Source organism: Aotus nancymaae, unplaced genomic scaffold, assembly GCF_030222135.1.
Source record: "Aotus nancymaae isolate 86718 unplaced genomic scaffold, 86718_ANA_hifiasm-v0.15.2.pri h1tg000046l, whole genome shotgun sequence".
NCBI classification, from domain to species: domain Eukaryota; kingdom Metazoa; phylum Chordata; class Mammalia; order Primates; family Aotidae; genus Aotus; species Aotus nancymaae.
The window spans coordinates 30,297,078-30,319,525 of NW_026988460.1; the positions used below are offsets into that span (position 1 = coordinate 30,297,078).

Consider the following 22,448-nt stretch of genomic DNA (forward strand, 5'->3'; position numbering starts at 1 on the left):
TTTACCAAAATACTTTAAGCAAAAACTCTTTAAGAAAAAGATATGAGTTCTCATTTTCTATTCTTGGCATAAATTTTAATTCTTTCTAGTAGAACCTAAATCTTCTGAATGCCTTTTAGCATCATCGAAATCTTGAACTTCTTCTATTTCTGGATTAAAAATTCATTCACAAATGATCTGTGCAAGACGATCAGTTTTTCTGTCTTTAAACTTTTCTTTGCCAAAATTGAACAGTGCAGCACCAACATTTCCTCAATAATCTTCATCTGTGACACCAGCTCCTACATCAGTAAAGTGTTTTGCAGCCAAGCCAGACCATGGAGCTAGTCTTCTATAACACCCAGAAGGAAGAATGTCCATTTTCACTAGAGCTTTCTCCATAGGTGGTATTGTATCATAATAGGCATGATCGAGGTCATAGCCTGCGATGGGTGTGACCTGCTCAGAGAGCAGTGCAAAACAGAGCTGCATGCTGCCCTCTTCTGCAAGTCAGACCTGTTTGCTGGGGGTAATGGTGGGTGTCTCTTCAGAGCAGGGCATGGCAGAGTGAGAATGCGAGCAGAGGAGAGAGCAGTTTTTAAGTAGTAAAACCATTTTAGTAGTGTAAACCATAGTGACATTGTTGCACAACAGATCTCTAGTTTTTCATCTTGCAAAACTGAAACTGAAACTCATGTTTGAACGACTCTGCATTTCCCCCTGCCCAGCGGTAGAGGCTTGCTTATTTTATTGATATTTTCAAAGAAACAGCTTTTGGTTTTGTTGATTTTTTTTCTTCTATGTATCCTATTTTCAGTCTCATTTATTTCTGCTCTAATTTTTATTATTTTTTTTCTGCTTGTTTTGGATTTAATTTGCCCTTCCTAAATTCTAGTTTCCCAAATTTCTTCATAAATTCTTCCTAAATTCTAGTTTCCTAAAGTGGAAGCGTATTCATTTTAGATTTATTTCTAATATATGCATTCATGCTATAAATTTTCCTCTAAACACTGCTTTAGCTACATTGCACAGATTTTTATAGTTGTGTTTTTATTTTCATTTAGTTCAATATATTTTAAATTTTCTGTTAAGATTTCTTCTTTGAACTAGGTGTGGTGGCTCATGCCTGTAATCTCAGCACTTTGGGAGGCTAAGGTGGGCAGATCACTTGAAGTCAGGAGTTTGAGACCAGCCTGGGCAACATGACAAAATCCCACCTCTATTAAAAATACAAAAATTAGCCAGGCAGGGTGGTGCACACCTGTAATCCCAGCTACACGGGAGGCTGAGGCACGAGAATCACTTGAACTCAGGAGGCAGAGGTTTCAGTGAGTCAAGGTTGCACTACTGCACTCCAGCCTGGGTGACAGAGTAAAACTCTGTCTTTAAAAAAAAAATGTATGAGCTTGAAAAGAATGTGGGTTCTATTTTTGTTTGATGAGGTAGTCTATAAATTGCAATAGACTGACATTTTTATTGGACTGACAGTAACCTCAGCCTTCTCCAATCTATCTTTCAGATAGTTTCTACAGTGATCTTTCTAAACGAGATGTATACATGTCATTTCCTTACTAAAACTTCTCCAGTGGTACCTCGTTACTTAACAGCTAAAATGTACTTTTTTGCATGGGTGGAAATAGCCATCATAATCCAGTCCCTTCTTATCCAACTTTTTTTTTAGCTGTAGTTCAGCCCCTTTCCCCACCATTTTATGCTTTAGGCATATCGAATTAATTTAGTTGCCTAGGTCCACTGTGGTTTTTTTCTGTTACTTTTGTTCATGTCGTATATGCCTATAATACTATTTATTTGGCAATTTACTATTGTTCACTTTTCACATTAAAAGATTTCTCTTTCTTGTGATTTTCATTATGGTAACTATAATAACTCTGCATTTCTTTGCTTGCAAAACTGTCTTGCCATTATATTTTAAGGTCTGTTTTTCTGTATCCTGCCTTTAAATTTTGTGTTCTCAATACCTGGGCTATATAGTAGTCAGTCAGATTTTTTGAGTGAAAATATATATTCTGTTTTTAATGAGGAAAAGTTTGAAGTGAAATGCTCAGATTCTGAATTTGTAGTTCAGAGTTTTGACAACTGCATAAACTTGTATAATCCACAATCCATCAAGATACCAAATATTTTCATCACCCTAGGAAGTTTTTGTTTTTGTAATTCTTCCCAGTCAGTTCCCTCTACAACAATTGTTCTGATACTTTTTCTTCGCAGATTGTCATTGTCCCTTGAGAACTTCATGTAGATGGAATTATATGTATGTAACTCTTGTGTCTGGCTGCTTTTGCACAACATGTTTTTGGGATTCATCCATGTTGTTTGAATGTAGTAACAGTTCATTCTTTTTCCCTATTGATTAATGTTCAGTCATTTTAATTAATAACTTCAAAATTTGTTTATCCATTTTCCTTTTGTGGTTGTGTTGTTTCTTTTTAATTATTATGAATAAAGTGGTTAGGAAAATTTTTGTACAAGTCTTTTTTCATTTCTCTTGGTACATGTTTGTGTAAGTCTTATTTCATTTGGGTTTTCATTGATGGATATCTTTAAATCAGTATCACACCAATCAGAATCCATCTTTAAATCAGTATCACACTGTTTTGATTGCTGTATCTTTTATAGTAAATCCTGAAATCAAGTTGTGCAAGTCCTCCAATTTTGTTGTTCTTTTGCAAGACTGTAGTGACTATGTTAGGCCCTTTGCGTTTTCATATAAAGTATAGAATCAGCCTTTCAGGGTTGTTTTTTTTTTTAAGCCGGCTGATTCTGATTGGGATTGCATTGATTCTGTATATTGACTTGTTACAAACCAGTATCTAAACAATTATGGCTCCCAGTCCATGAACGAAGTACACCTTTACTTTTATTTAGGTTTTCTTTATTTCAGCATTCTTTTGTAGTTTTAATTGTAAAGTTATTGGGCACATTTTATTTTATTTTTAAGTATTTCATGGTTTTGGATGCTATTGTAAATGGTATGTTTTAAAATATCAAATTCTAATTGTTACTTTCTAGAATGTAGAAATGCAGTTGATTCTTTTTATATTGATTATGTATTCTGTGACTTTGTTATCTTTACTGATTATAGTAGTTATGTTGTAGATGCTTTAGTTTCTTCACTATCATATTGTCCATATGTTTTACTTCTTCCTTTCCAATCTGTATTTCTTTTTTTTTTCCCCTTCCTTATTGCACTGACTGGCGTACAAAACAACGATGAATAGAAGTGGTGCAAGTAGACGTCTTTGCTTTGTTCCAGATCTTAAGGGGACTGCATTTACTCTTTTATCAAGAATTATGTTAGGGGCCAGGTGCAGTGGTCGATGCCTGTAATCTCAGCAATTTAGGAGGCCAAGGCAGGTAGGGAGATTGCTTAAGCTAAGGAGTTCAAGACCAGCCTGTGCAACATGGGGAAACCCCATCTCTGTGGGGTGGGCGGGAATCTGGGCATGGTGGCATGCACCTGTAGTCTCAGCTACTTGGGAGGCTGAGTTGGGAGGATCATCAGAGCCCAGGAAGCAGAAGTTGCGTTGAGCTGAGATCACACCACTGTACTCCAGCCTGGATGATAAAGTGAGACCCTGTTTCAAAAAAAGAAAAAAAAAGAATTAGGCGTAGGTTTTTCATAGATTACTTTTATTAGGTTGAAGTATTCTTCCTAGTTTGTGCTGACACTTTTTTTTTTTTAAGTGAATGGATATTTAACTTCATCAAGTACTTATGCATCTATTGAAATGAAAAGTGAATGGATATTTAACTTCATCAAGTACTTCTTCTGCATCTATTGAAATGCTCATATGAATATTCTCTCATTCTCTTAATACGGTGAATTGTGTTATTTTCAAATATTAAACAGCTCTTGCGTTCCTGGGATAAATCACACTTGGTCATGATGTGTCATTCTTTTATCTTGTTGAATTCAATTTACTAATTTAAAAGTTTTTATGTTTATGAGAGATACTAGTCGGTTTTCTTTTTCTTTTTTTTTTTTTTGGGAATAGCTGTGTCATTTTTAGGTATACTGGCTTCATTGTAAATGGGTTAGGAAGTATTTCCTTCTCTATTTTCTGAAAGAGTTTGTGTAAGATTGATATTTTTATCATACATATTTGATAGGCTTTACCAGTAAAGCTAATCTTGGGTAAAGTTTTCTTTGTGGGAAGGGTTTTTTGTTGTTCTTTGGAGACAAGGTCTTCTCTGTTGCCCAGGCCGGAGCACAGAGTGCAGGGGCACAGTCACACTTCACTGTGACCTCAACCTCTTGGGCTTAAATGGTCCTCCCACATTAGCCTCCCAAGTAGTTGGGACTGCAGGCACATGTCATCACACCAGGCTAATTAAAAAAATTTTTATTTGTAGAGACAGGGTCTCGCTATGTTGCCCAGACTTGTCTTGTCTCAAACTCCTGGGCTCAAGTGGCCTCCCACCTCAGCCTGTGAGAAAGTTTTAAATTACATATTTTATTTAAAAAACATAAGTAGGCTATTCATATTAAATACTTTTTTCCTGAATAAATTTTGGTAAGTTGTATTTTTAAAGGAATTTGTCTATTTCTTAATTGTTTAATTTACCAAGACTCTTAATAATATTTTCTTTTATTGCTTTAAGAATCTCTGGTGATTTCTTTTTTCTCATTCCTGATATTGGTATAATAATTTTTCTTTTTTTTTTTAATTAATCTGGGTAGAGATTTATTAGTTTTCTTCGTTTCTTCAAATAATGATGTTTTGGTTTTATTGATTTTCACTATTCACTATAACTTCTGTTCATTTTTACTTTTTTTTATGTATATATATATATTTTTTTAATTGCATTTTAGGTTTTGGGGTACATGTGAAAAACATGCAAGATTGTTGCATAGGTGCATACGTGGCAGTGTGATTTGCTGCCTTCCTCCCTTTCACCTATATGTGGCATTTCTCCCCATGTTCTCTCTCCCCAACTCTCCAACCCCCGCTGTCCCCCCCACTCCCCCACAACAGATACCAGTGTATAGTGCTCCCCTCCCTGTTTCCATGTGTTCCCATTGTTCGACACCCGTCTATGAGTGAGAACATGCGATGTTTGATTTTGTGTTCTTGTGTCAGTTTGCTGAGAATGATGGTTTCCAGCTTCATCCATGTCCCTACAAAGTACGCGAACTCATCGTTTTTGATGGCTGCATAATAATCCATGGTGTATATGTGCCACATTTTTCCTGTCCAGTCTATCATCGATGGGCATTTGGGTTGGTTCCAGGTCTTTGCTATTGTAAACTGTGCTGCTATGAACATTCGTGTGCATGTGTCCTTATAGTAGAACGATTTATAATCCTTTGGATATATACCCAGTAATGGGATTGCTGCGTCAAATGGAATTTCTATTTCTAGGTCCTTTAGAAATCGCCACACTGTCTTCCACAATGGTTGAACTAATTTACACTCCCACCAACAGTGTAAAAGTGTTCCTATTTCTCCACATCCTCTCCAGCATCTGTTGTCTCCAGATTTTTTAATGAATGCCGGTGTAACTGGCATGAGATGGTATCTCAATGTAGTTTTGATTTGCATTTCTCTAATGACCGGTGATGATGAGCATTTTTTCATATGCTTGTTGGCCTCATGTAGGTCTTCTTTTGTAAAGTATCTGTTCATATCCTTCGCCCATTTTTGAATGGACTTGTTTGTTTTTTTCTTGTAAATCTGTTTTAGTTCGTTGTAAATTCTGGATATCAGCCCTTTGTCAGATGGGTAGGCTGCAAAAATTTTTTCCCATTCTGTTGGTTGCCGATTCACTCTATTGACTGTTTCTTTTGCCGTGCAGAAGCTGTGGAGTTTGATTAGGTCCCATTTGTCTATTTTGGCTTTTGTTGCCAATGCTTTTGGTGTTTTGGTCATGAAGTCCTTGCCTACGCTTATGTCCTGAATGGTTTTGCCTAGGTTTTCTTCTAGGGTTTTTATGGTGTTAGGTCTTATGTTTAAGTCTTTAATCCATCTGGAGTTAATTTTAGTGTAAGGTGTCAGGAAGGGGTCCAGTTTCTGCTTTCTGCATATGGCTAGCCAGTTTTCCCAACACCACTTATTAAACAGGGAATCCTTTCCCCATTGCTTGTTTTTATCAGGTTTGTCAAAGATCGGATGGTTGTAGATATGTTGTGTTGCCTCCGAGGCCTCTGTTCTGTTCCATTGGTCTATATCTCTGTTTTGGTACCAGTACCATGCTGTTTTGATTACTGTAGCCTTGTAGTATAGTTTGATGTCCGGTAGTGTGATGCCTCCCGCTTTGTTCTTTTTGCTTAGAATTGACTTGGCTATGCGGGCTCTCTTTTGGTTCCATATGAAGTTTAAGGTGTTTTTTTCCAGTTCTGTGAAGAAGGTCATTGGTAGCTTGATGGGGATAGCGTTGAATCTATAAATTACTTTGGGCAGTATGGCCATTTTCACAATATTGATTCTTCCTAACCTTGAACATGGAATGTTTCTCCATCTGTTTGTGTCCTCTCTTATTTCGTTGAGCAGTTGTTTGTAGTTCTCCTTGAAGAGGTCCTTTACGTTCCTTGCTAGTTGTATTCCTAGGTATTTTATTCTCTTTGTAGCAATTGTGAATGGCAGTTCGTTCTTGATTTGGCTCTCTTTAAGTCTGTTATTGGTGTATAGGAATGCTTGTGATTTTTGCACGTTGATTTTGTATCCTGAGACTTTGCTGAAGTTGCTTATCAGTTTCAGGAGCTTTTGGGCTGAGATGATGGGGTCTTCTAGATATACAATCATGTTGTCTGCAAATAGAGACAATTTGACTTCCTCCTTTCCTATTTGAATACCCTTTATTTCTTTTTCTTGCCTGATTGCTCTGGCTAGAACTTCCAGTACTATATTGAATAGGAGTGGTGAGAGAGGGCATCCTTGTCTAGTGCCAGATTTCAAAGGGAATGCTTCCAGTTTTTGCCCATTCAGTATGATATTGGCTGTTGGTTGTCGTAAATAGCTTCTATTATTTTGAGATACGTTACGTCAATACCTAGTTTATTGAGGGTTTTTAGCATAAAGGGCTGTTGAATTTTGTCAAAGGCCTTCTCTGCATCAATTGAGATAATCATGTGGTTTTTGTCTTTGGTTCTGTTTATGTGGTGAATTACATTTATAGACTTGCGTATATTGAACCAGCCTTGCATCCCCGGGATGAATCCTACTTGATCGTGGTGGATGAGCTTTTTGATGTGCTGTTGTAATTGGCTTGCCGGTATTTTATTGAAGATTTTTGCATCTATGTTCATCATGGATATTGGTCTGTAGTTTTCTTTTCTTGTTGAGTCTCTGCCGGGTTTTGGTAGCAGGATGATGTTGGTCTCCTAAAATGATTTGGGAAGGATTCCCTCTTTTTGGATTATTTGGAATAGTTTCAGAAGGAATGGTACCCGTTCCTCTTTGTATGTCTGGTAGAATTCGGCTGTGAACCCATCTGGACCTGGGCTTTTTTTGGATGGTAGGCTCTTAATTGCTGCCTCGACTTCAGACCTTGTTATTGGTCTATTCAGGGTTTCGACTTCTTCCTGGTTTAGGCTTGGGAGGAGGCAACTGTCCAGGAATTTATCTATTTCTTCCAGGTTTTCTAGTTTATGTGCATAGAGTTGTTTGTAATAATCTCTGATGATGGTTTGAATTTCTGTGGAATCTGTGGTGATATCCCCTTTATCATTTTTTGTTGCATCTATTTGATTATTCTCTCTTTTCTTTTTTATTAATCTGGCTAGTGGTCTGTCTATTTTGTTGATCTTTTCAAAAAACCAGCTCCTGGATTTATGGATTTTTTGTAGGGTTTTTCGTGTCTCTATCTCCTTCAATTCTGCTTTGATCTTAGTTATTTCTTGTCTTCTGCTAGGTTTTGAGTTTTTTTGATCTTGCTCCTCTAGCTCTTTCAATTTTGACGATAGGGTGTCAATTTTAGATCTCTCCTTTCTTCTCATGTGGGCACTTACTGCTATATATTTTCCTCTAGAGACTGCTTTAAATGTGTCCCAGAGATTCTGGTATGTGGCGTCTTCGTTCTCGTTGGTTTTGAAGAACATCTTTATTTATGCCTTCATTTCATTGTTTATCCAGTCAACATTCAGGAGACAGTTGTTCATTTTCCATGAAACTGTGCGGTTCTGGGTTGGTTTCTGAATTCTGAGTTCTAACTTGATTGCACTGTGGTCTGAGAGACTGTTTGTTATGGTTTCCGTTCTTTTGCATTTGCTGAGGAGTGATTTACTTCCAATTATGTGGTCAATTTTAGAGTAGGTGTGATGTGGTGCTGAGAAGAATGTATATTCTGTGGGTTTGGGGTGGAGAGTTCTGTAAATGTCTATTAGGTTTGCTTGGTCCAGGTCTGAGTTCAAGTCCTGGATATCGTTGTTAATTTTCTGTCTCGTTGATCTGTCTAACATTTTTACTTTTTATTATTTACTTCTACTACTCTGGTTTTAATTTGCTCTTCTTTTCTTAGCTTTTTAAAGTAGGAAGTTTGGCGACTGATTTTAGATCTTCATTTTTATCTAAATATGTGAAGCTCTAAACTTTCTTCTCAACATTGCTTTTGGTATGTTTTTATCATTGTAATTCAATTAAAGATACCGTTTTAACCTCCTTTGTTATTTCTTTTTGATTCATGAGTTAATTAGAAATGTTTTGCTTAATTTCTGAATATTTTGAAATTTTCCAGATATCTTTTCATCATTGCTACCTTATCAGTGTGGTTAAAAAATACCTGCTGTATGATTTCTGCCCTTTTTAATTTATTGAGACTTGCTTTAGTGCCTGGCATATGATCTATTTGGTGAGTGTTCTATGTGTATTTGAAAAGAATTTGTATTCTGGCTATTGTTGGTTGGGTTATTTTATAAACATCAATTAGGTCAAATTGTTTAGTAGTAATCACTTTTTCTTTATTTATTTCTTTTCTTTTCTTTCTTTCTTTTTTTTTTTTTTTTTGAGACAAGGCCTAACTCTGTTGCCCATGCTGGAGTGCAGTGGTGTGATCATGGCTTAATGTAGCCTTCACCTCCTGATCTCAGGTTATCCTCACTCCTCAGTCTCCTGAGTTGCCTGGACTATGGGTGCACACCACCATACTGGGCCTAATTTTTAAATTTTTTGTAGAGACAGAGTCTCACTATGTTGCCCAGGCTAGTCTCATACTTCTGGGCTCAAGCCATCCTCTTGCTTTCACCTCCTAAAGTACTGGGATTACAGGTGTGAGCCACAAAGCCCAGCCATTAATTGTATTCTTTAACTCTTTTATGTACTTACTGATTTACATGTTCTTTTAGTTACTGGGAGAGAACTGCTAAAGTCCAACAGTTAAAGTTTGTTAGCCAATAAGACTCAGTTCAAAATTATATGTTGCATTTAATTGTCATGTTCTTCAGTTTTTGTTAGTCTGGGTTGGTTTATCACTTTTGGAATTTATATTTTACATTTATTTAGAAGAATGTCCCTCAGGCCTTACCTGATTTTTTTTCTCCATATGAGATTTAAGTTAAGCATCTTTGGCAAGAGTATCTTAGAAGTAATGCTCTGTTTTCTCCCCATTGCAGTCTGACAGGCAGCACCTGATATTTATTTGCCTTGTTTAGATGATGGTTTTTGATTGACTTTGATCAATTGATACCTTCCAGGCTATCATAAAACTTGCTACTATAAATTTACTCCTTATCACAATTTATTTATGTGCATCAATATGAAATTAGGGTTTTAAAAAATTTGCTGGGTTAAAATCTATTACTGTGATATTTTAATGGTCAGTTTGTTTAAGATTTGGCTAACAGGAGCCTTTTCAAGCTGGTTTTATGTTCTTTGACATATCTTGTCAGTCATTGAGTACTTCTTTGCTCTTTGGCATATGATGTCCTCAGCTTAAGCACTTTTCCTGCTTCAGTTCTGGAGTCAGCCATTTCTCCAAGGACCCCCTAGTTCATTTTAGTGGAGAATGGTATTTAGAAGTCAAGGTCTGGGTGCTCAACATGCTGCTCCTTGCAGTGGGGTATAGCTGCTTCCAGGCTTCTCAATGGACAGAGCTAGAGAATGTATGTATGTATATAATTATATACATTTATATGTATATATATGTCCATATTCCTTTCTATAATAATTTCCATATCAATATTGAAAACCATAAGTTCCTACTGATGCCTCCCATTACAGTCCAACAGAGTACATTAGACAGTGGGAAATCTGGCTTCGTTATCTCAGCATATTTACTTATTACCCTAACCCCCAGTGCAGATGCTCTTAGGCTTCTAAGCCTCAACGGCAGTACTTGCTACCCCTGCCCTGCATGGATACCTTTCTCCTCCTGCATGTGCTTTGACAACTTGAACTGGACCTTAGTGCCACTTGGACCCCCTCCTTGTGGCACTCTTACTTAAATACACTGCACTGGTCCACAGTCACTATTTGATACCTTCTTCACCCTACTTCACCCCACATTGTACTCCAGGCTGCCCTTTTCCCACAATGTAGATTCTTCCTTATGCTGCTTTGTCTCCAACACCTCATGTTGATCTGCCCTTCTATATGGAGAACCACAACCACCTCACCCTGGTTGGGCTTTGACATCCTATACTGGGCAGTCCTCCCACGTAGATGCCCTCTTCCTTCTGTCTTGTACCTGACACCTTGTTCAGCCACAGCTTATGGCTTTAGAACTGACTGATTCATGAAAGATAAGAGGCTAGGCAAGAGCAGGAAGGGCAACAGGACAAAATCTATCTTTTTATTTAAAGTATTTTAAAATTATATAGATTTATGGAAGGTGGCAAAAATGGTACAGAGAAGACCCCTTGCATCCCTCACTCAGTTTTTCGCAGTTGTTATGTCTTATATAAATATGCTGCAATGTCAAAATCAAGAAATTCACATTGCTACAGTATATGCCATGTTGAGTACTTTATGCAGCAACCCCTAACCGTTTTTGGCACCAGGGACCAGTTTCCTGGACGACAGTTTTTCCACGGATGGGGTGGGGGTGGAGATGGTTTCAGGATGATTCAAGAGCATTACATGTATTGTTTATTTCTATTATTATCATAATATATAATGAAGTAATTATACAACTCACCATAATGTAGAATCAGTAGGAACCCTGAGCTTGTTTTCCTGTAAGTAGACTGTCCCATTTGGGGGTGATGGGAGACAGTGATAGATCATCATCAGGCATTAGATTCTCATAAGGAGCAGGCAACCTAGATCCGTTGCATGTGCAGTTCACAATAGGGTTTGAGCTCCTATGAGTATTTAATGCTGATGGTGATCTAACAGGAGGTGGAGCTCAGGTGCTAATGCAAGCAATGGGGAGAGACTGTGAATACAGATGAAGCTTGGCTCGCTCAGGCTCACGGGCCGCTCATCTCCTGCTGTGCAGCCGGGTTCCTAACAGGTCAGTCTGGTACTGGTCCATGGTCTAGGGGTTGGGGACCCCTGTTTTATAGCATGTGTAGATTTGTGTAACCACCAAAGCAATCAAGATACAGAACTAAACCAAGATAACAAAGATCTCCCTGTGCTACCCCTATTGCCACACCTCGTCTCTTCCTTCTGCCATTCCTAACCCCTGAATATCTCTAATTTGTTGTTTATCTCTAGAACTTTGTCATTTTTGAGAATGTTATATCATTGGAATCCTATAGGATGTGACCTTTTGAAATTGACTTTTTTTTTTCCACTCAACATAATGCTCTTGAGAGTCATCCAGGTTGTTGCATATGTCAGTGTTTTGTTACTGTTTGTTTTGTAGTAGTGTTGCACAGCATGAGGTACCACAGTTTACCATGCACTTACTAAGGGACATTTTAGTTGTTTTCAGGTTTTGGTTATTAAAGTAAATCTGCTGTGAACATTTGTGTGCAGGTTTTTCTGTGAAAATAGGTGTTCATATCTCTAGAATAAATACCTTACCCTACTCCTATCACCCAGATATAGTTGTTCATAATATTTTGGTATATATGCTTTATGCTTTTTTGATAAGCGTGCCATACATAAGATCATATTGCCTTTTATCTAGTCTTTTCACTAAACAGTATATTTTGAACTTTTCTCAACTCTGTATTCTTCTAAAACAACTTCAGTGTCTGCTTGATAATTTTATTTTTATGATAGCAAATAGTTCAGTCCTTTTATTCCTGATGGATAATGATAAATTTGAGTCCATTCTAAAAATGAATCAGTGAAAAGCTGTATCATGCCATATACCAGATGGGCAGAATTTAGGGTTTGCATTAACATTTCTTTATAGTAGAACATAAGAGACATGAGAAATTCTATCCCTTACTTCTTATTTATGGGTTCCTGTTGATAAAGCAGGGAGGTAAAGGACAGATCTTGGTTTCATGAATGTACTTTTTTTTTTTTGAGACAGTGTCTCATTCTGTCAACCAGGCTGGAGTGGAGTGGCATGATCATGGCTCATGGCAGACTCAATCTCCTTGGCTCAAGTGATCCTCTCACCTTTGCCTCCACAGTAATTGGCACCACAGTTGTATGCAACTGGCACCACAGTTATGTGCCACCTTGCCTGGCTAATGTTTAAAACTTCTTTCAGAGATCGGATCTCACTATGTTGTCCAGACTGTTGAATTCCTGGGCTCAAACAATCCTCCCACCTTGGCCTCCCAAAGTGCTGGGATTATTGGTGTAAGCCACCACACTCAGCGAAGAACATAGTGGTTTTCTTTTTGAGATGGAGTCTCACTCTGTTACCCAGGCTGGAGTGCAGTGGTACAATCTCAGCTCACTGCAACTTCCTGGGTTCAAGAAATTCTCCCTGCCTCAGCCTTCTGAGTAGCTGGGATTACAGACACCCAGCACCATGCCTGGCTTATTGTTGTATTTTTTAGTAGAGACACAGTTTCGCTATGTTGGCCAGTCTGGTCTTGAACTCCTGACCTCAGGTGATCTGCCCACGTTGACCTCCCAAAGGGCTGGGATTACAGGTGTGAGCCACTGCGCCTGGCAGAATGTACATTTTTGGATTGAAGAGATAATGTTGACCTAGAATAATATGATCCAGGTCCCCAAAACTGTAGAAACTTAAGTTAACAGTCCTTTACTCGAGTGTTTTTCTAGATTGTGCTAAAGCCTTTTAATAATTGATATTGAACATTTTAATGATTTTCTTCTTTCATTTGCTCAATTATGTGGAAGGTACAAAGAACTTCATTTTATATTAACTTTTTCGGTTAGTTCAAAGCAAAAAATTGAGTTTTTAGTGTTTTAAAATTGTTTAAGTTTTGTAGCCTGTATAAACTTCCTAGTGTCTGGTGACAGTTGAAGTATAAGTAAGCATTTGTGATAACTGCCAATTTTCAGGATTTATGTTGGCTCTCTACTCTAAATCAGTTACTCAGATTTAGCTCAGTGGCCCTATGTTTTCAACAGCAAAGTGTAGGTCAACTGTTTCTTATTTTAATAAACTTTGTCAATGGTGATGGGGTCTTGCTGTGTTGCTCAGGCTGTCCTCAAACTCCTGGCCTCAAGCAGTCCTGCTGGGATTGATTACAGGCATGAGCTACCATACCTGGCCTACACCAAGTTTTGAATGTCTCCATCTTTCTCATTCGAACTTTGTTTTCTAATAATTAAACTATTTAAATTTTAATAAAATTAATTTTTTAGTTTTTTGGTGACACTAGTCACATTTCAAGTGTTCAGTAGTCACATGTAGCTAATGGCTTCTGTATTGGTTAGTGTAAAGTATATTTTCCTCATTTCAGAATATTTTATTAGATAGCACTATATTAGAAAGCCTCTCAACTCAGAAACTAAATTTATTTCAGAATTTAAAAAAAAAAAAACTATTTGGCTTATCCTCTTTTCACTTCTCAAACCCATTCAGGAGGATTTAGCAAATTATAAATTTTTATGGTCTTTATTTTTTCAGTTTGGTGGCAAGCACGTTAAGAGGAAAGATTTATATTCTGTATTAGCAAGATAGAGCAAATTGTAATTTACAGTGATCTATGCTACATCCATCTTCTAGAAAATTGTTGCATTGTATCACTTGAGTGAAAGGATATTATAAATTAGGAACTATCAAAAAATCGTGCTCTAGTTACATAATGATGTAATAAAATATAAAATATTGCAGGCATATATAATTCCTAAAAACATGCTTCAGCATTCATGTAGCATTGCTAGTCATGAATTTTTTGTGCTGTAAAGCAACGTGTATAAAATTGCAGACATACTGTTATGCATTTTTGTGTTTATGATTAATTCATTTAATGGCTAGGAAACTCAAAATATATTTGGCCATTGGTATGAGACCTCTGTTTTAGCTTTTAGTTTTTAAATTTCCTTAAATCCTATCATTAGTTTAGGGAGGCTGCTATAGATAATTCTCCCAAATATTTCATGCTCTAGTCAATAAAAACTTAATATGCAGATACTAGGGATTGGTGAATTTTTTCCTCCTAGAAAAAAGGAATTATTTTACCCATTTCACTGGCTTTATGATATTTATTATTTTGCCAGATATTTTGTGTTTTTCTTTAATTGAATGATTGCCTTTATTGGTGGCAGATGATCTTTCAGAATCATTCTGGAAGGTGACAAATGAGTTCGCCTTTGTATTTGTTGGCTTAAATAACCATTTATAGGATATGTTTCTTTTCCTCTCTGGCTAACTTCCAAATTGTTATTTATTACATTATGTACTTTTTCAAAGTCATTTATAAGTTATACCCAATTCTTATTACCATTGCATTTCTTTAAAAGTTAATTTGAGGGATTCAGTAGTAGTTTTGTTTTTTTGCACTGGCTGTTGGGTCCTTATTCTTTTTTTGAAGTGATTGCATTGGCTTTTATTGGGGATATTATATTTCAAGAGGTACTTCAAAAAATATATTCAGGCCAGGCATGGTGGCTCACGGCTCTAATCCCACCACTTTGGGAGGCCGAAGCAGGCATATCTTGAGGTCAGGAGTTTGATACCAGCTTGGCTAACATGGTAAAACCCTTTCTCTACTAAAAATACAAAAATTAACCAGGCATGATGGCAGGCATCTGTAATCCCAGTTACTCAGGAGGCTAAGGCATGAGAATCACTTGAACCCAGGAGGTGAAGGTTGCAGTCAGCTGAGATCATGCCCCTGCCCTCCAGCCTGGGCAAAGACAACAATGACAAAACAAACATTCAAATCCTTTTTACTTCAGCATATTCTTTGAATATCATTTTCATAAGTAGTTTAATATAGCTTGTTTTAAGGAGAATAGATGGTAGCTAACTTCAACTCTAGTTTTTTTTCCACAAGATTTTACTCTCATACTTCATGGTTCTTTAAAAAAGGATACTAGCAATCAGTATTTGAGCAGAAAGCATGGACTGAGTACCATTCCTTTGTAGTCTTTCCTAGTGAGAGTCATGTTTATTGGTTATTATTAATGATTCCAACTTAACAGGCAAGTAGATGAATCAGAGTATCTCTTCTAGTAGATTGTTTTAGGGAGTTGACCCAACATGGTCTATTTCTCAGTATCCTCACTTGCTCTCAGGGTTGTTTGACCCAGTTTGTATCTTTTTTTCCCCTTAAGTGGACATAAATTGTTGGCAAAAGATTTCTTTCTAGATGACTTTATTATTTTTATTTTTAAATTTTTTATAGAGATGGAAACTTGCTAGGTTACCCAGGCTGGCCTTGAACTCCTGGCTTCAAGTGAACCTTGTACCTCACCCTCTCAAAGTGTTGAGATTACAGGTGTAAGCCACCACAGCCAGTTTCCAGCTGACTTTAATAACATAACCAGTCTCCTAACACTCTTAGTGTATCTCTGTCTGATCTTTGATGTCTAATTGCTTTATCTGGAATTGTGAGACAGTGGTACTGAAGGAGAGTTATGCTCTTAGACTAGTAGTGCACAAATTGGAAATCATTTAGGACAGGGTATGTAGAGTCAGCCTAGCTACACGTCAGTTTCAGAGAGGTCTACTTTGGTGTTTTTATATTTGTATTTTATTATAAAAGAACTACATAGTCATTGTAAAAATTTAAACAAGGTAGAAGAAATGATAAAGTAGAAAAGTAAAATTTCCTTGCCAACATCTGTCTACTACTCTAATTCCAAAGAAATAACTACTAATATTGATACCTTTCTAGAAGTTTGGAATTTATAAAGAAACATTGCGTGTGTGCATATATGTCTATATAATATGTTTTGGATATGTAATATATATATTTAATATAAATATACAATATTTTGTTTTACATAAATTGGGTAATGTTATGTGTATGCGTTTGAAATTTACATTATTCAATTAATGACATGTCCTTTAGAGATTTCCATGTTATTGTATATGAAACTGCCCCATTTTAATGAGTGATTAAAGAGTATGCCATAATTTATTTAATCACACTCCTCTATTGATTAACATTTATTACTGGGTTTGTTTGAATTAAACAATTGGAAAGGAGCGTGTGTGTGTGTGTGTGTGTGTGTGTGTGTGTGTGTGCACGTTTATAGTATTATTGCTCTAGGTATATGTCTTTTTATTGAAATATAACATTTATACAGAAAAGTGCACAAATCATAAGAAGTACATCTTAATTAAATTTCTCTGAAGAGAACATCTCATGTAACCACTATCAAGATCAAGATATAGAATCCCTTTTGGTCACAACGCTCCTCTAGTTCCTAAAGATGACTACTTCCCCAACACTTTCATCAGAGTCTATTAGTTTTACCTGACTTTGAATTCAAAATAAGCAGAATCATAAACACTATATACTAAGCATTTGGTTTCTTTATTTTTATTGTTTATGAGATATACCCATGTTATTGCATGTAATTTCTGTAGAATCAGTTGTGTGAATTTCATTTATTCTAGTCTAATAGGTATTTAGATTGTTTCTAGATGTTTGCTATTATGAAGAGTGCTGCTGTAAATATTCTTGGATGTCACTTGTGCATGTATGTACTCATTTCTGTTCATTATATACTTAGAATTGAATTTACTGGATATGCATATGTTCCACTTTGGTACATACTGACAGACATTTTTTAAATTGGTTTGCCAAGTTATAATAATTGCTCCTGTATCCTTGCAATTTGGTCTTGTCAGTCCTTTTAATTTTAGCCGTTTTGGTGGTTTGGTAGTGGAATTGCAATATGACTTAATGTTTCATTTCACTGATAACTGATGAAATTGAGTACCTTTTCATGTTTATTGACAATTGGAATATTATTTTTTAGTAAGGTAGATGTTCATCTTTTGCCAAATTTTCTATTAGGTTGTTTCTTTTTCTTACAGATTTGTAGTAGTCTTTTATCCACTTGTTGGATATATGTATTGCAGTTATCATTTCTGACTCTGGCTGGTCTTTTTATTCTTTTGATAAATAGGAGTTAATAAGGTTCAATTTATTGTGTAAGTCTGTTCCTTTTGCTATTTTTTTGTGTCCCTCTTTAGAAATTTTTGCATATCCCAACATTGTGAAGATATTTTCCTTTTTCATTTTCTGGAGGCTTTATGGTTTTCTTTTCCCATTTGGATCAGTACTCCACTGGGAATTGATTTTTGCTGGTGATGTCAAGTGTGGGGATTAAGATTTATTTGATAGCTGTGGTTTCTTTTTCAAACTTACCCATAGAGATTTTGTTTCACTTTGCTGGGTTAATGTTTCAGTTTTTAGAACAACTTAGTATATTAAGATAATAATGTATTTTTAAAATTAATGGTAGAGATTTATACTAGGACTGGATTTAATGTCTTTTTAAGATTGAAAAATGTAAAAATTTTAAAAACTTTAAAGAAGTGAATAAAATCTTATTACTCTAGGATAACTGCTCTTAACATTCCATTGCTAGCATTTTAATGTTTTTTTTCATTGTAGGTATTTGTTTGCATAAAATTTGCTGTGTCTATATTTGTGTTTGTGTAAAATTGTGAAAATGTATTAGCTACATACTTATTTATATTTATTACTTTAAACCATGAGCATTTCTCTGTGTCATTACTATTAATCAAAAGTCAGATTTCTAATATCTGTATTATTGGATATTAGACATTTGCACCCTTTTCTTACTGTTATAAATAATATTGTGATGTTATATATGTGCTTTGTTCTCATGTGAAAGTGTTTCTTCAGTATAGGTCTCTTAAGGCTTTTAATATATATTGGCCAAATTGTAAGTCTACCAAAGATGACCAATTTAGTTTCCCTCTAGTAGTGTATGAGAGTCCTAACTTAGTATCATAAATGATCTAAAGAAGGAAATAGGAAATATAATTTCTAGATTTGTATATTATATTTAGGAAGAACAGCAACAACTGGACTTGGTCCTGGGTGGAAGGTAGAGAAGAAACCTAAAAGAATCAGCTGGGCATATGATGGCTCACGCCTGTAATCCCAGCACTTTGGGTGGCTGAGGTGGGTGGATCACTTGAGGCAATGAGTTTGAGACCAGCTTGGCCAACACGGCGAACCCCATCTTTACTAAAAATACAAAAATCTTAGCTGGACATGGTGACACATGCCTGTAGTCCCAGCTTCTCGAAAGGTTGAGAAGACTGATTGCTTGAACCTGGGAGGCAGAGGTTGCAGTAAGGTGAGATCGCACTAGTGTGCTAAGACATCAAGATGTCTAAGTAGGGATATTCTATAGAAATTGCTAATCCTTTGTATATCCAAGCAATTGCATACCTATTGTATGATAATAATTAATAACTATATGTATTCATTTAGTGCTTTAAGGTTTTTAAGGTGCTTTTTATGTAATTTCATTTGATTTTCTGACGTTAAGATGGGTATCGTTACTACCACCAATTAACAGATGAGGAATTTATTGTGATACTGAGTAACATCAAGAACTATTAAATACTGGTCTGTAATGTAGCTGGTACTTTACTGAGTTACCTTATTTAACTCTGTAAAAATTCTATAAGATTTTGCCCTCCAGGTTATAGGTTAGCAAAGTTTGGCATGATTCAGTTTTAGTTGTTCGACTCATACTGTTAGTATTCCTATTTGGAACTGGATTTTATTTTTTTGAATTCCCAAGCTTGTTCTTTTCTTGTTTTGCCAAACTACCTCTGGAAGCCAAGTTCACCTAGCTAGTAATTGGAAGAGATGGTATTAAAACCCAAGTCTTCTAATGTTTCATCTAAATATTGTTGGTATTTTGTCCACTTTTTTTGTTTTTTTTTTGACATGGAGTCTCACTCTGTTGCCCAGACTGGAGTGCAGTAGTGTGATCTCAGCTCACTGCAACCTCTGCCGCCCGGGTTCAAGCAGTTCTCCTGCCTCAGCCTCCTGAGTTGCTAGGATTATAGGCACCTGGCTAATTTTTGTGGTTTTAGTAGAGACGGGGTTTCACCATCTTGACCAGCTGGGCTTGAACTCCTGACCTCATGATCCACCCACCTCGGCCTTCCAAAGTGCTGGGATTATAGGTGTGAGCCACCGTGCCTGGTCTATTTTTTTTTTTTTTTTTTTTTTAGCATTTTGTTTTCCTATAGTAATAATCACTAGGTGCTCTAAAACCACTAGAAGTTTTTTTCTTATTTTGGAAGCAACCAAACTATAGTTCGTATATGGAAAAATATAGTATGTTTGTATAAAAAGCATTTTTAAATAAGTTTGAATAATTTAGATTTATTAAAAAGCAGTCCTGGACTGAAAGGTATTTGATCTTGATTTAAGTCCTCGTTTTACAACTTACTAACTTGGGTAAGACACTTACTTCCCTGATATTTTAGTTTGTTTATTGGTAACACAAGGATAAGAAAGAATTCACAGATCCCCAAAGTTAGGATCGTAGTCACTGGATTCGAAAAACTTTGGTTTAAATTTTGTCTTTCACTCTTAAATAATGTGTTTTTAGGCAAGTAACTCAACCTTCCTGGGCCTTAGTTTTCTATTTTTTTAATGAAAATTCTTAACATAGTGTTACTGTAGGATTCAATGCAATAGACTATTCAGGCCAGAGACTGTGTCTTCCCCATCTATTGTATTAATATCTTCAGCACCTAGGACAGTGTGTGGCATATAGTAAATGTTTGATAAATCTTAGTTTACTATGCTGAGGAAGCAGAATCACAAACTCTTAAAAATGCCATGTAAATGCTGAGTATTTTTGGAGTTAGACAACCAACAGAATGGGAAAAAATTTTTGCAGCTTACCCATCTGACAAAGGGCTGATATCCAGAATTTACAAAGAACTAAAACAGATTTACAAGAAAAAAACAAACAAGCCCATTCAAAAGTGGGCGAAGGATATGAACAGATACTTTACAAAAGAAGACATATATGAAGCCAACAAACATGAAAAAATGCTCATCATCACCGGTCATTAGAGAAATGCAAATCAAAACTACATTGAGATACCATCTCACGCCAGTTAGACCAGCAATCATTAAAAAATCTGGAGACAACAGATGCTGGAGAGGATGTGGAGAAATAGGAACACTTTTACACTGTTGGTGGGAGTGTAAATTAGTTCAACCATTGTGGAAGACAGTGTGGCGATTCCTCAAGGACCTAGAAATAGAAATTCCATTTGACGCAGCAATCCCATTACTGGGTATATATCCAAAGGATTATAAATTGTTCTACTATAAAGACACATGCACACGAATGTTCATAGCAGCACAGTTTACAATAGCAAAGACCTGGAACCAACCCAAATGCCCATCGATGATAGACTGGACAGGAAAAATGTGGCACATATACACCATGGAATATTATGCAGCCATCAAGAATGATGAGTTCATGTCCTTTGTAGGGACATGGATGAACCTGGAAGCCATCATTCTCAGCAAACTGACACAGGAACACAAAATCAAACACCGCATGTTCTCACTCATAGGCGGGTGTTGAACAATGGGAACACATGGACACAGGGAGGGGAGCACTACACACTGGGGTCTGTTGGGGGAAAATAGGGAGGGACAGCAGGGGGTGGGAGGTTGGAGAGGGACAGCATGGGGAGAAATGCCACATATAGGTGAAGGGGAGGAAGGCAGCAAATCACACTGCCACGTATGCACCTATGCAACAATCTTGCATGTTTTTCACATGTACCCCAAAACCTAAAATGCAATTTAAAAAAAAGAAAAATCAAAGAGTCTAGTTTAACTTTTCATTTTGATAATTTTATACTTAAAGTTGCAGAAGTAGTAGAGTTTGCATAAACCTTTCACCCAGTTTCCCCTAATGTTAAAGCTTATGCAACCATATGGTACAGTTGTCAAGACCAGGAATTTAACATCGTTGAAATACTGTGAAACTACAGACCTTGTTTGAATTTTATGTTTCCCTCCAAATGCCCTTTTTCTGTTGAAGATTCAGTTCAGGACCAACATTTCATTGAGTTATCCTGTTTTTTAGTCACCTCCGATCTGTGGCAGTTGAACACAGACTTTTCCATGTCTTTTATGACCTTGATACTTTGATGAGTGTTGGTCTGTTTTGTTGTGGTTTGTTTCTTAATTTGAGTTTCTCTGGTGTTTTCTCATGGTTAGATTGATGCCCTGCATTTTTGACAACCCCGCAGAAGTGATGTTGTGTCCCCCTCAGTGCATCATGTCAGGGACACGTAACGTGGGTAGGTCTTAAAACTGGTGATAGTAACCTTGATCCTTCCTTATTATGGTTATCTGCCAGGTTTTCCCACTGTAAAGGTACTGTTTTTTTCTTGATAATTGACAGATATCGTGGAGTAGATACTTTGAGACTGTTTATCCTGTTTCTCAAAATTTTGCCCACTAACTTTAGCATCTGTTGGTGGAGTGCCTGTAATAGTTTTTACCATGGTGTTTACCTGATTGTGATTTTGTCTTTTCCTCATTCCTTCTATATTTATGTTCCTTGTAGCTGTCCCATCTCCTCCTCCATTTATTTGTTGTTGTTTTTACTATTTCAGTTTGTATCTGTGGATATTTATTTTATTCTGTGGGTTATAATCCAGTACTGTTGTTGCATACCTTCTTGCTCAGATCATTCCATCTTTGGCTCTTAGGAGCTCTTTCAGTCTGGGTCTTATGTCCTTTTGGCATCCTCTGATCCTTTTTTGAACACTTGAGCTTCTGACATTATGATTTTCTAGAGTCATCTTATATTTTTCTCTGACCCAGCTCTGGGCTCAACAAAGATCTCTGGTTCTTTTTTATTTGAATAACGGTATTTAGAAACTACATTAGAATTAATGGCATTAGAATGGGTGTTCGGTGTGTTGGGTGTCATTGCTTCTCAGTGACCTTAGCAGACAAGCTAGGAAATAATACATGTATGTCTGCTAACCCACACATGCACACAACATCTATAGTAATTTCTTTATATGAGTGGGGTCCAGGCATCTGTATTGAAAGAGACTTGAGTAGAGGAGAGAAAGGGATTGTATAGTTCAGATATATCCAGATTAGCAGCTCTCAAATGTTCTGGTCTTGGGGCCCCTTTATACTCTTAAAAAATACTGAGGACTCCTAAGAGCGTTTGTTTATGTTG

At 36.5% G+C, this 22,448-nt stretch overlaps 1 protein-coding gene and 1 pseudogene across 5 annotated transcripts in view; one reads left to right on the forward strand and one right to left on the reverse strand.

Moving 5' to 3' along the window:
• Nucleotides 1-22,448, forward strand: part of ZNF148 (zinc finger protein 148) — a 154,149-nt gene that overhangs the window by 64,682 nt on the left and 67,019 nt on the right. The window lies entirely within an intron of this gene.
• LOC105731918 (deoxyuridine 5'-triphosphate nucleotidohydrolase, mitochondrial-like) lies at nucleotides 76-540 on the reverse strand (annotated as a pseudogene).